At 43.7% G+C, this 17515-nt stretch overlaps 1 long non-coding RNA gene across 3 annotated transcripts in view; it reads right to left on the bottom strand.

Moving 5' to 3' along the window:
- The window catches only part of LOC120401016, a 187208-nt gene that overhangs the window by 64266 nt on the left and 105427 nt on the right, over positions 1-17515 (bottom strand). For all 3 annotated transcript variants that reach the window (XR_005596228.1, XR_005596229.1, XR_005596230.1), the window contains exon 3: positions 6001-6113. This is a non-coding gene — a long non-coding RNA (uncharacterized LOC120401016). The remainder of the gene's footprint in view (positions 1-6000; positions 6114-17515) is intronic.

Here is a 17515-nt window from a genome sequence, read left to right as displayed (position 1 = left end):
GCTGAGACACGCCGCTTGATGCGCTAAGGCTCCAGGAGCGGGGCGGAGGCGGGAGCCTCCGCTGTTCTCTTGGGGGCCCCTGCGGAGCCCGGGGCCCGGGGCAAATTGCCCCCTTTGCCCTCCCCCGGGTGGCCCTGCCATCAGCAGCCCTGGTGGCCATGTGCTGCGCATCTCCATCTCACCAACCACTCATTCGCCAGCCGACTCTCAGTCACCTTCTGCTGCCACCTGCCTCTCTGCTGTGACCTCTGCAGATCAGTCTTTTAGTAATTTTCAGCTCTTTGCAGGCTGGGCAGAAACACTGCCCCATCGCAAGTGATTCCAGCTCTCAGTGATTTTTTGATTTCTAGCTTTTAGCAGGCAGGGCAGAAACATGGTCCTGCCACAAGTGATTTCAGCTCTGATTGAGCATTTAAAACAACAAAGAGGCTCCTACTGAAGCCTATTTAGCTCTATTCTTTGAACAGTGGGATGGAACAGGTTAAACCAGTCTAAGGAGGACCCTTGGGTAGGGTTTGCAGCCTTCTTTCTGGGATATCTATCCCCACCTCTGTTATTTTCACAGGGCTCTGGCATTCGAGCCCCTGGCTTAATGAGGTTCTTTCAACTGTGTGGCCCCCTCATTTGGGACAAGTTAAGCACAGTCCTGCTTTCCTATATTCCTACAATAATTACAACATTGGTTACCATAGTTCACTTCCCTGCATTCAGTAGTGAGGTGATTCGTAACCCAGCACCAGCCAAAGTTGGTCACTCTGACACCGTTCTATCTGCTGAATATCTAAGCAGAGCAGGAGCAAACTGTATTTACATAAACACACCTAAAGCCTCTCCCCCACCCAGCTAGCTGTCAAGGGAGCATTAATTCAGACCCTGCTTACATAAGCGATAGTCGTCTGCTTCAAATCACTCCTTAAAACTCACTTATTTCAGTCAGCTTCCCATCACTGACCTTCACTCCAGTACCACCAATTACTTGCTTGACCATTAATCATGGCACTGACGTCTAATTTAGGCTTTTTTTCCTCTACTACAGTATAGAACTGTTGCTTGACCAAAAAAATATATAATTGACTCAACCACTTCCTGCTTCAGTTCACTCCCAGTCATTTTTCTATGAAGCCTATAGTACCTTTTAAAATAAATAAATGTTTGTTCACATTAAAAACAAAGTCCAATACTGCCCACTGCAATTGCATGAAATTATGCAGGATTCATCCACCTGATTCTAATAGCTGACTCATGCTAAAAGCTCCAGAAGAAGGATAGTAAGGCTCAAGATCCTTGCCAATATGCTGTGAAGGGAGATTTATTCCTTAATCCATGTTTGGTGATCTATTTTACCCTCTGCATGTGAAGCAAATGTCTCAACAGTTAAATATCCCATCCCCATTTATAGACCAAATGAGACTTGTCTTGCTTTAGTATATGATGATTTACGTTATTCCAACATCTTTTTACCCTTTTTCTCCCTTTACACCTTTATTCTGTGTGAACTATAAAATTTGTCTTTGTTTTACAGCTGCTCTCTTTACGTGAATTATTTACATGGAAAGAAATGGAAAGATTCCAAGTATTGAGTCTTGTGGGATCATGTTTAGAAAATAAGCAAAAACATCTTTTCTTTGATTTGGCATAGCTACATTGTTACCCGGAGTCCTCCAGCTCTTAATTGTCCCAGCCACTTGATATTCCCACTTTTATCTTGTATTCTAACATAACCAGATAAAATGTTATGCTCTCCTTGTATGTTAAACCAGCCACTGCTACATAGTCAGGATGGGAAGATAATGACCTGACCTCTTGGGCACGTGTCTATTTTTGGAAGGATTTTCCTTTTTGAAAAGGCTACATACATAAGAACATAAGAATGGCCCTACTGGGTCAGACCAAAGGTCCATCTAGCCCAGTATCCTGTCTTCTGACAGTGGCCAGTGCCAGGTGCTCCAGAGGGAATGAACAGAACAGGTCATCATCAAGTGATCCACACCTCTAGGTGATTTTCTGGATAGGAACTGAAGCACAGAGAGCTTGACTGACTCAATGTTACACAGGAAAACTGTGGCAGAGCTTGGAACTGAACAGTGCTTCAACCACAAGACCATCCTTCCTCCCTAATATGGACCTGTACCTAAGTAAGCAAGCAGTATTTATCTCTAAAGGTGTCTTCAAAGCTTTTACCTCTGGAAGGAAACAAATATCCCTGGACCTCAGAAGTTTAATAACAAATTCAAACATATTAGAGTAATAAAACAAAAATGTTGGATGAGTTTGAGAAAGTAACATATTTCTTTCTGCCATCTATTTTTCCTGAAGTTTTTATTGCTGTTTACCTCAGTAGTTATTTGTTGTGGCAGCAGTAAAGGAACATGTCTCTTCCTCTTATTCCAGAAACAGAAAACTATACAGTGACTATGACATAAACAGACCCTGAGATGTACATAAAACTACCTACAGCCTAACAAATAAATGGGTCAGTTAAATCAGATCAGGTTTTATAAAACTTCATTGCTTCCCAAGATACTTTTTATTAGACATTTGATATGATATGAAACAAAAGGAATCCCTACAGCAAACTAAGATTTCCTCTAAACTTAATAACTAGAAGGAATATCAAGTTTCATACCTGACACATTATTTCAACTTGGTGTGTAACAATTTCAGTGATAACATTTAAAGCTTCTGCAAAGGTAACTTGAAAGTTGCCAAAGGCTATGTAATAGAGAAATGGTGCTTCTGCTCCATTTAGGCAGCCACATTGCAACAACTTGTGAAGGGAGCCTACTTTTCCCCACTGAGCCTTAGTAGCTACAGAACTATTTAGAACTTCTTAGTAGTGGTCTGGCTTCTGAGGCTGTTGTATTGAATTTATTTCTTCGACATAAATAGCAAAAGAATCTCGATTTCCAGGCTCTGATTTCTTAAAGGCCAGTATTTTAAATCTAAAATCTGACAGTGTGGGGAGGTATATCTTCCAGAGTCAACATGTGATTTTCTTTCAAGATATCTGTATTTTGTGGCTGAGAACATTTTTATTTTAACTCCTCCTCTGTTTTTAATATGGGAGTTCACAAGGGGGTGCCAGATTTTCATGATGTGGACTGTGTGACTGCACAAGTAGTTCTGCATCCAAGTTTTGCACATCACTTGCAAGTGACAATTTATATATGCAAAACCCCATTTACACATGTAAGTGGAGTGCAGATAAGTTTTGTGTATGTAAGTTTGTATTTGTGGCTAGCGGTTATGCTTAAAATAAAAAGTGTGTGTGCGTGTGTGTGTATAGACCCAAAAGGAAGAAGGGTTGGCAAGGTGTGAGACACTCTATACCTCAAAATAGTAGTGCGGAAGCCCTATACTCACCACTGTCACATGACTATGAGGTGTTTTGTACAAAGTATGCCTTGTGAGGTATCACTTAAAGTCTTGACCTGTTGAACATTGCTATCCTGTTGGATTGTATGTGCTATCATTGTATGTGAAGTTATGAAGTAGTGCTGTATGGTTGGTACTGAAATGTGGTTAGTGGGAGATGCCCACAGCCAACCTTTCAGTGAGCAACTAACACTGGCCAGACATGTGTTGATAGCCCAGTAAGGGGGAATCCACTCTTTCAAAGGCCATCCCAGAGACGCTTCAGAGGGCACATACATGATGGAGGCAGCCTAACTCATATGACAGAGCAAGGCTCTTTCTAGCAGCTGGAAGAAAGTATAAAAGAGGGACAGTAACATCATCACTTGGCCTCTCTCCTCCCCCATCTCAACACCTGGAAGAGCATCTGGAAGACAAAGGTTTTAAACTGGAGAGATTGGTCCCAGGCTGAAAGGGAATACAACCTGTGTATTAAGGACTGTGAGCTACTTGTAACATCTATTAGGATGAGAAAAGATGTTTGATTCAAATCTTGCTCAGGCTGTCGACACTACCACTTATGTCAGCAAAACTTATGTTGCTCCTGCGGTGTGAATAAACCATCCCCCCGAGTGACATAAGTTCCACCGACATAAGTGCTCATGTGCACAGCGCTATGTCGGCAGGAGAGCTTCTCCCACCGACATGGCCTCTGCCACTTGCAGAGGTGCTTTTATTATGCAAATAGAAGAGCTCTCTCCCATTGGCATAGAGCGTCTTCACCACGTGCACTGCAGCAGCACAACTGTATTGGTACAGCCGTGCCACTGCAGTGCTGTATGTGTAGACATGGCCTTAGTCTGTTAAAGTTAGAATTTAAATTGCATTTCTATTTTTAGTTGTAATGTAACCAAGTTTGATTTCTATGTCTGCTACTTATCACTTAAAATCTATCTTTCTGTAGTTAATAAATCTGTTTTATATTTTACCTAAAACAGTGTGTTTTTAGTTGAAGTGCTTGGGGAATCTCAGCTCAGGTTAACAAGGGCTGTTGCATGTCCACTACCCTTTGCTGGAGTGACTAACCAATTAATGAGCTCGCACTGGCCAAGGGAGTCTTGAGCAGTGTGAAATGGTATATTTCTGGAGTGCAAGGCTGGGGTGATTGGCTGGTGCCTCGCTCTGTATGATTCATGAGTGGCTTAAAGAGCATTCATGCAATTTAGCTGGGTGTGAGTCTCCACATGCTGTGTTATCACACCACCTGGAGGGGTTTGCTGTTTGTCACTAGCATAGCATTGTAATAGACACCCCAGGATGGAAGGTTAAGGGGGCACAGCGGTCCCACAGTTCCAGGGTGTACCCCAGGGATCCCATCACAGAAGGAAAGATGGTCTTATAGTTAGGTAATAGGTAATAAGGTAATAATTGGAGATATACCAATCTCCTAGAACTGGAAGGGACCTTGAAAGGTCATTGAGTCCAGCCCCCTGCCTTCACTAGCAGGACCAATTTCTGCCCCTGATCCCTAAGTGGCCCCCTCAAGGATTGAACTCACAACCCTAGGTTTAGCAGGCCAATGCTCAAACCACTGAGCTATCCCTCCCCTCTCCCTTAGGGCACTGAACTGTCTCTCTAGAAATCTTGGTTCAGTTCTGCCATACACCTCCTGTGTGACTTGGGCCAGGTCATTCAGGGCAGTGTTTTGAAAGCACCTGTTAGAATCTGCAAGGCTGGAACCAGGGAGTTCTGGGCCACTGACACGTCCACATTGCCACAGGATGCTTAGGCTAGGCTCCCCCAGGAGGACTATGTGAGACAGGGCTCAGCAGGAAGTACCACCCAGCAGGCCTGAGTGTTGGCCTCTTCAACCCCCTGACTGTCTGATACCAGTACTTAAACCAGGAAGCCATGAAGGGGAGATGTCTGAGCAATAACACAGACTGTCTGCCTGTCTCTGCTCCAGACCCTGTTTGCAACAGATCCTAGATTTCAACTTCCAACCCTGGTTTTCCCTCAACTTCACTGTTCAATTGCTGCCTGTATTCTGGTACCTGACCCCCATCTCCTGGTAGCCGGACTCTCAGTTCGCCATATGGCCGGTCTTGTTTGTTAAGTAACAAAACTTGTATGCCTCACAGGAGGTATGGCAAGCATAAATGTCAGTGTTTGTGTGGAGTTCAGCTGCTAAAATGATTTGGACCACAAAGCATGTTTTAGCCCCTTTTGTGATGTGTTGTTACAGATGCACCCAGCCACTGACGCATGGTAGCTCTTCAGACAGGACTACATTAATGCAAACTAAGTACCTTTTAGTTCACACCAGCTGTAGGGTGACTTTGTGGTCTCCATTTAGTTTACTGCTAAGTTGTGGTTTGTCCTTCATGATGTACCCCTTCTTGTAGCCCCTCAGTAAAATGTCTGCCTACTAACAGCTAAATTGGCAGGAAACTTTGGCACCCTTGAACAGGCTTGGGCAGGAAATGGTCATGTGGTTTGGAGCGTTCTGCCCAGCAACCCAAGCCTATAAAAGACTGCAGCACCCTGAGACAGATGCTGTCCATCACAGTGGCAGCCCAGTGTCCACAATTAATCCCAGCCAAGATGACATGGCAAGAATAGAAGAAGATCAGAAGACGGACTTACCTGTTCCTGGTTCCTGTGTCTCGCCGTTCCTCATTGCATCTTGAGTTCCTGTGGTTCCATTGGTGTCCTTGGTCCTTCAGTTCCTGTGATTTCTGCCCTGTATGTCCTGTGCCCTGTGTCAACGAGAATGGTGATGTGTTTACCCTTTTAATTTATATTACCCACCCCTGATATTGTTGTGGTTTTAGGACCTGGGCTTAAAGCCTGCTGGTTTGGTTAACAGCCAAGTGATTTTACTTATCCGTTACTGATTTTGGGGGTCCTTGTTAATAAACTGTTATGTTTTCATTTATTCCTGCCTCCTTGATTCTTTATCCAATAAATCATAACAAGCAGTGATAGATGTGGGAGGGAGTCAAACTTAACCATGCAGGGGTATGGATGTAATTTGGGTTTCCAGCTCCCACTTCAAATTAACACTTCAAGCATCCACACAAAGCAGTTAAAACACAACATTTTGGTGCACTCTGCAATTCACACCTGCATGTGGGGCAGTATAGACAAGCTCTAAAGCACACTATGGTAAACCTACAGTGTTTCTAGACATCGACACTACAGCATGGGCAAGTGTTCCATAGGACACATACACAGGAAGGAAGGGAAATTTTTGACAACTGAAAAAGGACCAACTTGTCTCTTTCACCAAAAGAAGTTGGTCCAATAAAAGATATTATCTCACCCACCTCGTCTCTCTAATATCCTGGGACCGACATGGCGACAAGAACATTGCTAAGGGCACTGCTGCAGCTTTGCAGCGCGCTGCAGCAGTGTGAAAACACACCTCTGCAGCGCAACAAATTGGCCTTGGTAAGCGTGTAATCAGCTGCAGCGCCAGCGGGCGCGCCAGCAGCGCTATTCACTTATTCCCCACAGGGAGCTGAGGACAGGACTGCGCTTTTTCTCCTGGCGCGCTGCTGCGCACGCTACACGCTCAGCGCGCGCAGCGCGCCAGCGCTGCCGCGGCAGCGCTTTGAAGTTTAAGTGTAGCCATAGCCTAACAACTATTGCTATTCAATATCTTCATTAACGATCTGGAGGATGGTGTGGACTGCACCCTTAGCAAGTTTGCAGATAACACTAAACTGGGAGGAGTGGTTGATATGCTGGAGGGTAGGGATAGGATACAGAGGGACCTAGACAAATTAGAGGATTGGGCCAAAAGAAATATGATGAGGTTCAACAAGGACAAGTGCAGAGTCCTGCACTTAGGACGGAAGAATCCCATGCACTGTTACAGACTAGGGACCGAATGGCTGGGCAGCAGTTCTGCAGAAAAGGACCTAGGTGTTACGGTGGACGAAAAGCTGAATATGAGTCAACAGTGTGCCCTTGTTGCCAAGAAGGCTAATGGCATTTTGGGTTGTATAAGTAGGGGCATTTCATGACTTATGAGAAGATCTGATCTGATCTGGAGATATATATTGTCATAAAATTTGAAATAGTTGTGTATGACAATATATATCTCCAGATCAGTGGCACCGCTATGGGCACCCGCATGGCCCCACAATATGCCAATATTTTTATGGCCGACCTGGAACAACGCTTCCTCAGCTCCCGTCCACTCACGCCCCTTCTCTACCTACGCTACATTGATGACATCTTCATCATCTGGACCCATGGGAAGGAGACTCTGGAAAAATTCCACCATGATTTCAACAGCTTCCACCCCTCCATCAACCTCAGCCTGGACCTATCTACACGGGAGGTCCACTTCCTAGACACCACGGTGCAAATAAGTGGTGGTCACATTAACACCACCCTATACCGAAAACCTACCGACCGCTATGCCTACCTTCATGCCTCCAGCTTCCATCCCGGGCACACCACAAGATCCATTGTCTACAGCCAAGCACTGAGGTACAACCGTATCTGCTCTAACCCCGCAGACAGAGACCAACACCTAGAAAATCTCCACCAAGCATTCTCAAGACTACAGTACCCACACGAGGAAATAAGGAAACAGATCAACAGAGCCAGATGTGTACCCAGAAGCCTCCTACTGCAAGACAAACCCAAGAAAGAAACCAACAGGACTCCACTGGCCATCACATACAGACCCCAGCTCAAACCCCTCCAACGCATCATCAGGGATCTACAACCCATCCTGGACAATGATCCCACACTTTCACAGGCCTTGGGTGGCAGGCCAGTCCTCGCCCATAGACAACCTGCCAACCTGAAGCATATTCTCACCAGCAACTGCACACCGCACCATAGTAACTCTAGCTCAGGAACCAACCCATGCAACAAACCTCGATGCCAACTCTGCCCACATATCTACACCAGCAACACCATCACAGGACCTAACCAGATCAGCCACACCATCACCGGTTCATTCACCTGCACGTCCACCAATGTAATATATGCCATCATATGCCCCTCTGCTATGTACATCGGCCAAACTGGACAGTCTCTAAGGAAAAGGATAAATGGACACAAATCAGACATTAGGAATGGCAATATACAAAAACCTGTAGGAGAACACTTCAACCTCCCTGGCCACACAATAGCAGATTTTAAGGTGGCCATCCTACAGCAAAAAAACTTTAGGACCAGACTTCAAAGAGAAACTGCTGAGCTCCAGTTCATCTGCAAATTTAACACCATAGCTCAGGACTAAACAAAGACTGTGAATGGCTTGCCAATTACAGAACCAGTTTCTCCTCCCTTGGTTTTCACACCTCAGCTGCTGGAACAGGGCCTCATCCTCCCTGATTGATCTAACCTCATTATCTCTAGCTTGCTTCTTGCTTGCTTATATATACACACCTGCCCCTGGAAATTTCCACTGCTTGCATCCGAAGAAGTGGGTATTCACCCACGAAAGCTCATGCTGCAAAACGTCTGTTAGTCTATAAGGTGCCACAGGATTCTTTGCTGCTTCTACAGAACCAGACTAACACAGCTACCCCTCTGATACATGACTTATGAGGAGAGGCTGAGGGAACTGGGATTGTTTAGTCTGCAGAAGAGAAGAATGAGGGGGGATTTCATAGCTGCTTTCAACTACCTGAAAGGGGGTTCCAAAGAGGATGGATCTAGACTGTTCTCAGTGGTAGATGACAGAACAAGGAGTAAAGTCTCAAGTTGCAGAGGGGGAGGTTTAGGTTGGACATTAGGAAAAACTTTTTCACTAGTAGGGTGGTGAAGCACTGGAATGGGTTACCTAGGGAGGTGGTGGAATCTCCTTCCTTAGAGGTTTTTAAGGTCAGGCTTGACAAAGCCCTGGCTGGGATGATTTAGTTGGGTTTGGTCCTGCTTTGAGCAGGGGGTTGGACTAGATGACCTCCTGAGGTCCCTTCCAACCCTGAGATTCTATGATTCTATGAACACTTGTAAGGAATATTCAGTTTGGCCCTGATTTTGAGAAGGGTCTTGACTCAGCCTCCAGTTACTTGCAAACACAAACAATTGCAAACACAATGTATAATAGTGATAAGACTGTGTTTGCAGGTAGATAGCTATTCAAAGTGCGCACACACTGCAGATTTTAAAATTAATGTACAAAATAAGAGTCTGCTTTTGAAAGCCAGAGCTTTCCATTCCATGCTTTTTAAAAGGACAAAGAATGGATGCAAAAATAAGTCAAAAACTAAATGAAAAGTTCTAGGGAGAAGCCCTTTTGACTATTCATTCCTGTTAGGCACATTTAAATCGGATTCTTTCAATAATGCTTCAGTTTTAGGCTGGTTGCAAAGAACTCATGATTTCCAGGACACCGAAAGAAAAATAAATTACAACTTCAAGAAATAATTGGTCTCTGCTAGTCTCATCCAATCCAAATACATGCACAATTACCATGTTCAAGTGATGTGCAGAAAAATGAACAGCCAAAACTTGGAGGAAGAGTTTCTCTTTAAAGCGTGACTATACATCATTTAGGTGCTCACTGTATTTATTTTCCTTAGAGTTTCTTCTATGTCTGCAATTACTGAATAGAATCTTGCAGACCATACATCATCTGTAATTGGTTCACCTATAGTACCAGCACACTTACCCACTAGTTCACAGCCACATCTCTTCCTCTGTATATCAAACTTTTTTGCCTCTTTACCTGAGCAGTGAGGACCAGGAAACAGCTCTCTAAACCAGCTCTCGTGTTCACTTTACTTTTATGAAGATGAGAAGGAAAAACAAGTCCAAGAGGAGGCAGTGGAGGTGTAAGGTGTAGCAGAGCTGGTGTGATGTTTATGCCAAGCTGTACTGTCATTGTGTTGAAACAGAGTGTCATGCTGGGAAGAAATTTCATATAAGTCCTTTTTTGAACTTTTCTAGTAGGACAGAATGACACAATTAAACCAACCTAACACCCTGTGTAGACAGTGCTAGGTTGACGAGAGAATTCTCTCAGGCCTGGTCTACACTGCTGCTTAAGTCGATGCAAGTTACATCGCTCAGGGGTGTGATCCCCGAGCGACATAGCTTATATCGACCTAACGCAGTGTTTACACTGTGCTGTGGCAATGGGAGATGCTCTCCCATCGACTTACCTTCTGCCTCTTGGGGAGGTGGAGTACTAAAGTTGCTGGGAGAGTGCTCTGCCATCGACTTATCACGTCTTCACCAGACCCACTAAATCAACACTGGTGCATCAATTGTAGTGACGCCGATTTAGTGTGCCAGTATAGACAAGCCCTCATTGACGTAGCCTACTGCCTCTTGGGGAGGTGGTTACCTAGGCACATGGAAGAACCCCTCCCACCGGCAAAGGGAGTGTCTTCACTGAAGAACTACAGTGGTACAGCACTGCTGTGTTTTAAGTGTAGACAAGCCCTAAACCTAAACCTAAATCTCAGCCCAATTCCTAAACCACTGCAGCTTCCTATTATGAATCTGGATGTTCTTCTGCATCCCTTTTTGTTTTGTTCTAAGGCTCAGATTTCTTTGCTTCTCAAGGTCAATGACTGCTTTGGAAGGCGCTAACTAAGACAGCCAAGTAATTTTGTATCAGGCAATTGCCTCTTTCCTCAGCATAGTAAGATAACAGGGCACTATAGAACCATTTTATTTTAGAAGAGCTTCTTGGGCTTCTGTTTTGGACTGCGCTGATTAAGCCATTGTTACTGTGAGTGAAGCAAGGAATCTTGAGAAACACCAGCTATTCAAAATCCCAGTTCAAGCTTTTGAAACAGAAGTAACAGACAGTTCCCAGTTTTTGTCATGGGAAAATTAATATACTTTTTCCCTCTTCTCTTCCTGGTAGGTAGACATATACATATCACATAGTTTCGGAATCCTTGTAGGACAGGAGAGCAGGATGACTGTCACCTCAATTACTAGCAGCCAAGCATTTCTCCTCACAGGAAAAAAGCTTTTGTTCCAGGGATGAAATCCTGGCCCCACTGAAGTAAATGCGAGTTTTGCCGCCAGACGCTGACATCTCTGTCAGCAAAGAAGAGTCAAAGTCCACCTTGACTGAGCTGTGTCTATCTACTTAGCCAAACAAAAGGGAATTAACACAGCTACTCAGGTGGTAGTGGGACATGATAAAAACATTGGCAAAAATGAGTCAGTGTGAAGTACAACACAGAGAGTGGAAAAGTCTTGTTTAAAGGACACCAGGAGTACAGTACCCAAGGCCCCGATAGAAGAATCCCAAATAGTGCAAGAAGCAACCAGAATAAAGAAGGAGCAATTAGGAGCTGTTGTCATAACAAGCAGTTTATATTCTGCTCTTGACTTACTCACAAGGGAGGTATTACACTGCCCATTTAAATTAAGGAGAGCTGCAGTTGGCCCATTTTTTATTAGACTAAGGTTTTGTCTTCATTGACTCCTGTTCACACTGTTAGATAGTAATTTAAACTTGAGCTAGCAGACCTAAATGGAGGCTTGAAAATGCAGGTGGCTTTATGCATGAGAGGTGGAATCCTGGCCCTATTGAAGACAGTGACATCGGGATTCAAACACAAGGGGGACTAAAAATCAAAATCCCATAAAACTCTCTCTCATTCTCTACATATTTGCCCCTGTGAAAAGTTACCTCAGGTTTTTCCTTATAGCTTTGAAAATATATCCAGACTGAACAGTTAATGTCAAACACCTGCCAGGGCCTCTTAGCTTCCTCCAAATGCATTGAGATAAAGGATTCACTGTGAAGTTAGAGGAAGAAGCCCAAAATACAAAAAACTACATAGCCCAAATTCAGTTTTTCCTTGGAATTTACTCATTCCTATAATACTAACAAAGAAGAATGTTCTACAATAGTCCCACATCTGTTTCCCTTTCTAAAATAATTGAAATTGTCTTGTGTATCTGAACCTACTTTCTGATGGAAAACTGACTTTCCTTGGGGCATACTCACTCTTCCTTTATGAAAAGGCTATGCAGTTGCTTTCAACTGTTTAGGATTTAGCTAGCTCCCTAAATATGCTGCTCATTGAAATAACACAATCTGTATCTTGTTAATGTGTTACAAGAAGAGCAAGAGAGAAATAGTAGACAGGTGCAGAGGCACAAGTGTATTATTAGAGAGTAAAACTGCTACTAATCTAATACAAACTCAGAATTCTCGCCCCGCAATGTAATAATGCCTTTGAATTTATAGCTGTTTGGGATAACTTATTTCATTGTGAAAAAAGAAATATCAGAATATTTTGACATATTATGAAGAGCTTTTACATTATTTACCACCCTGAGAATGTACAAACAACTGCGAACACTGCAGACTTCCACAGTATATTCTCCTTAGGGGTTCTGCTTGATTGCTTAGATCTGTCATCTCCTCCAGTCTTTCAGATCTCCTCCTATCCATAGCATTTATTCCATACACTGTATTGGAATGCATGTCTCCTAGGTTTAGTTCATTATAATCTCATCTCTTTCTCTAATGCTCTTTCATGTGACTGTCTAGACACTGGCATACACATTTGACATGGGAGCAGGTGATTTGGCTCAGCAAAGCAATTTTTTATAAATATTAAAAAGGGTCAGGTAGAAATATTTGCCTTCCAAGTTCTTCTGCATGTAAATTACATCCCTTCTGAGATAGGTTGCAGAATGGATCATTAACTTTGTGGTGTACAAGATAAATAGAAATCTCCTTTGCTTATAGGGTTATGTTGAATAATGTTCACATTACTTAATTGATTAATCTAATTACACTAGTCCCACTATAGCATGCATAATGTGAGAGTGTTAAACAGCAGATTGCACCTGAAATAACTAAATCTTTTTAGCAACTGTACTTTAGGGACTAATAAATCCTTTCTGCCTTAAAAACACAGTGCAAACATTAGCTAATTAATGATTAGTGAGTAGGGCCCAGATCCTCAATAGGAGTTATGTGCCTAAATACTTTTGAGATTCTGGGCCCAAGTGACCCAAGTAATCTCAGGGGAAGAACAAAGCAGTGGAGTGGAGATGAACAACTGCCTATTCTGCAGGGGAAAACCAGCAGCACAATGGCAACTTTAATGCCATTAGTATGCCAATACTCCCACCACAGGCAGTGCCTGCATGTTACAGGTGTGCCTCCCACATGAGAAGGTGAAGATATATGATTGTGAAGGGAATGACAATAGTTCAGTGGGATACTTGTGCAGCCGTTGTACACTAGGATATCTAAACTGAATGATACCTTTAAGAGGAATTTAAGGAAGTATGGGTTTGTAAGCTCTTCGGAGCAGGAATCATCTTATTGTTCTGCATTTGTACAGCGCCTGGCACAATGAGGTCCTGGTCTACACTACAGCTCCAAGATGCTACTGCAATACAAATAAATAGCAATACCTCTGAACATTTATTATTGTTCAGCCACATGCTGTTACTCAGGCAAAAATATCAATGAATTCAAGGAGAGTTTTGCCTGAGTGAGAACCCAGTCAGAAGTGAATAAAGACCCCAAGTTTTGGCTAATTATTAACTGAGTGCAGGTAGTGGGAATATCATTAAGGTTAGGAAGTCCCTTTTTTACTTTGCCAATCTTAGTTCGGACTTTCAAGGTGATATGGCAGCGGTGGTGGGGGGCAATTCTGCATTGCAATCAGGGAAAACTTTATTTTTATTTTAAAATTGCATTGACTTTGCCAGCTCCTCCAGATTTTGTGTGAATTAACTTCCCTGCTGTGGGATCAGACTCAGCTCTCAGATGTCTGTTTCACAGTGAAGATGTGTGTTTTGGCACGTATGCTGAAAACCTGCATCTGCTGGCAGTTCCTTACTGTAATGCACAATTTTAAATTCATCCCCAGGTTACTCCAAAGCTTTGTCTGGAAAGATTAGGAAGCCAGCACTGAAGGAATATTGCTGCATTCAGTTTATGTGGGCTGTACAACCCTGATCCCACAGAGTCCACTCACACAGATGGGCAGCAAACTAACCTCTGCTCATTTGTTGGAATCGGAATCCCCTCTTCTCTACTTACCATTGTTCTCTTTAGAGGGATGATGCTGGTCTGACCTCTCTGATATGTGGCTGGGTGGTCACCTGCCCAGGGTCTTTAAGGGCCATCATATGTCTGCACTCTCAGTGGATTCTCTTAAGCATTGTACTAAGCCTTAGTAGGTGCTATTCACCCTGGCCAGGTAGCATAGCAGCAGCACTGACAGTAGAAGGGTCTCCCCTTTCATCTTACTCTGTGAGGGGATGTCACTCCTCCTCCGGCACCCTAAAGATCCCTGGAGGGCATTGATTCCTTAGAAACACCCAAGACAGAAAGCTAGATAGTGAAGTTGGGGGAAATCAGTAGCCTTCTCTGATCTATTGAGGGGAAGAGGGCATAAGACAGGAGAATGGCAACCCAGCTTGTCCGAAAGCCCCAGATGGAGGGCAGCTGGGATCCCAAGTCAGCAACGATAAGCTTGTTGATGAGTCAAATAGGCAGCAGTGCAGTGCAAGCTGAGTCAGTGTGCAGGCATGTGACTCACAGCTTTGGACAGAACTCATACCTACCCTGGTTTGAGGTAGTCCTGCTTGGAACATTTCCACAGCCCTGTTACATACAAAATCTTTTTTAGTTGTAAGGATAGATACCGATTTTTTTAATAAACACACAGAGAGAAGAGTGGGAACTAATTCTTAATACAAGGAGCCGGCATGTGGGACCCACAGAGTTTATGGCTCTGGAGTGCTAAACTTCTAGCACTCCAGAAACAACAAGGCTAATCCCAAGCACATTCTGCAATTAAAAGGGCCAGCAGATAGCCTCGATTACATAAGTCAGGTGGTAGAGCTGGGTTCCACTTCTCCTGAAATAGAGGGCAGCTGTGATTGGTGGCCCACAGATTTCTCCTCCCCACCCCCACTTCTTTGTGGGATTATGTCAGGTTTACCATATTTAATGTTTGGACTGGAGGCTATCATAACATTTAAGAAACTTAAAATCAGGTGAAGTTAATCAAAATAATCCACCCTGTCATTATCGTGAAGCGGGGAGTTAGTCAAAAGAAGTTCTTGTGTTTTCCAGCCAAGGACCTCTTGAAGAACTCCCACTTCACTTGCTGGAGTTTAAGGAGCAAGCTAATTAATGTGTGGCCTGTGAAAAACCCAAGGGCTTATATAATGTTTAAATACTTTTAAAATGATTTAAGACGCTTGTGAAAAATACTACATTGTCAGCCCTGGCAACCGAAGACATGTCTTTATTCACAGGGCATGGATAGCAGCAGTTTGTTTCTCTATACCAGTGGTTTTCAACCCCTTTTCATTTGCAGACCCCTAAAAATTTTCATATGGACATGTGGCCCCCTTGGGAAATCTTAGATATAGTCTGAGAGGACCCACAGGGGTCTGTGGACCACAGGTTGAAAACCACTGTTCTATGGTAACAACCACCCTTTGCAGACCCCTTAGATACAGTCTGCAGACCCAATGGACCACTGTCCTACACCACTAAGGCAGCATGCCTCAGACCAGTTAAACTGGGGTAGAGGGCAAGTGTGCATCCCATTCAGGCCCTGAGTCATAAAAGCACTTAAGCATGTGCTTATCTCTAATTTTTATTGAGTTTAGTTGGAGTTAGTCTTTTTCTGTGGAGTTAAGTGTGTTCTGTGCACATACCAGATTGGACCCCACAGGTGGATAGGCAGGGAATGGCTATCCTCACCTGGTTTGAGGATGGCTCTGGACCTTAAGGTGTCCACCTGAGTCACCCTAGGGTGAAGCAGCAATGCACATGCCCAGAGGCAGAAACTCAGGCATCTAGGGAGATTTTACAGTGGAAATTTAGGCATTGCATGAGTTTAGGCACCAGTTGAGCAGGAGTTTTGTGAATTATGGAAATGCTGAAATCCAGGGTTTAGGCACCTAAATCCCTTCATGGATCTGGGCCTTTGTTACTACTGATTCTAGATAGTGACCCAAGTGTGAAAAGCTCCTGTACAATTACCAAATCTATTAATTTGCCCAGTCCCCTTAATGATTACTCAAACAACATATTTAAAAAAAAATTAAGATACACAGTATATCAACATGACACCAGACCGTACAGCAGTCTGGGAATTATTTTTAAATGAAATTTTGATGAAACGTAACAAAGAATTGCTGAATATTTTTTCCATAGAAATGATACTCATTTTTACAACCTGTTCTTTTATTGCACTTCAATTATATTTAAAGGTTAATAGTTATAACAGTTTTGAGAGGATAACCTAAAATCATTTTACACATACTAAAGTGTTCTCACTAATAAATTAATTACTATAAGTAGCTTTAAGGGGGAGATTTTGAAAGGCACTGTGACAGAAACACCTTATCCTCTCAGTAACTGCTGCATGTGCCTCACTTTCCTCACTCTAGTTCACTCACTGTCTCCCCTGTTGGTCCTCCATTGCTAAGTTTTTCAATCTCTTGCTTTTGGATGAGCTGATTCCAGTGCTTCTGAATCATTTAGTCCTCTGGCCAAACCATAAGCCTCCCCCACTTCCAGAGAAGAAAACAAAAAGTTCAGTGAAACAAAAACTAAAAAGCCCAGCAACTTTGCACTGGGCCTTCAGCTCAACTCCAGGCTCCATCTCTGTCCCTCCTGTCAAGGGGTTTTCACCCCACCTTCCTTTGTGTTCTTGCAGTGGAGCCCAGGCCCTCCTTTGACTCTGAGTTCTGGTCCCAGGACCCTGTATCAAGCAGCAAAGGTTCAACTGCTTGGACTCCTTGGTGCATGTCCTTGGGCCACTTGCTAGCTTGGTCTGTTTCTAAGCCTTTCAGGGGCTGTATGTGTCTTGGTCTCTCTCTAGGCATCTTCCCTAGGTCTTCTGCAGAGACCCACTTAACGCTTTCTACCATCTATCTGGTTCTACTGTAGCCTTCCTACAGTTCTCTCTGAGCCTGAATCTCCTGCGGAGTTCCTGAATCTTCCTTCTCCCAGCAGGTCTCTCTTCCCTAATGAGCAGAGCAGGTCCCTTCTTTCTGCCTCAAAGCACATTGCCAAGGGAGGTAGCTAATGGGACTGACCCCAACTCCCATAAAGGGCAGCCCACCCTGTGAAAGGCACAAATGAGAATCAAGTGCTTACCTCCCACTGACGTTTAGTGGGAAGCAGAAACCTAAGTGCACCTGGAAAAACCTCCCATAAATGCTT

Source organism: Mauremys reevesii, linkage group 3, assembly GCF_016161935.1.
Source record: "Mauremys reevesii isolate NIE-2019 linkage group 3, ASM1616193v1, whole genome shotgun sequence".
NCBI classification, from domain to species: domain Eukaryota; kingdom Metazoa; phylum Chordata; order Testudines; family Geoemydidae; genus Mauremys; species Mauremys reevesii.
This window is presented reverse-complemented; position numbering and strand designations above follow the sequence as displayed.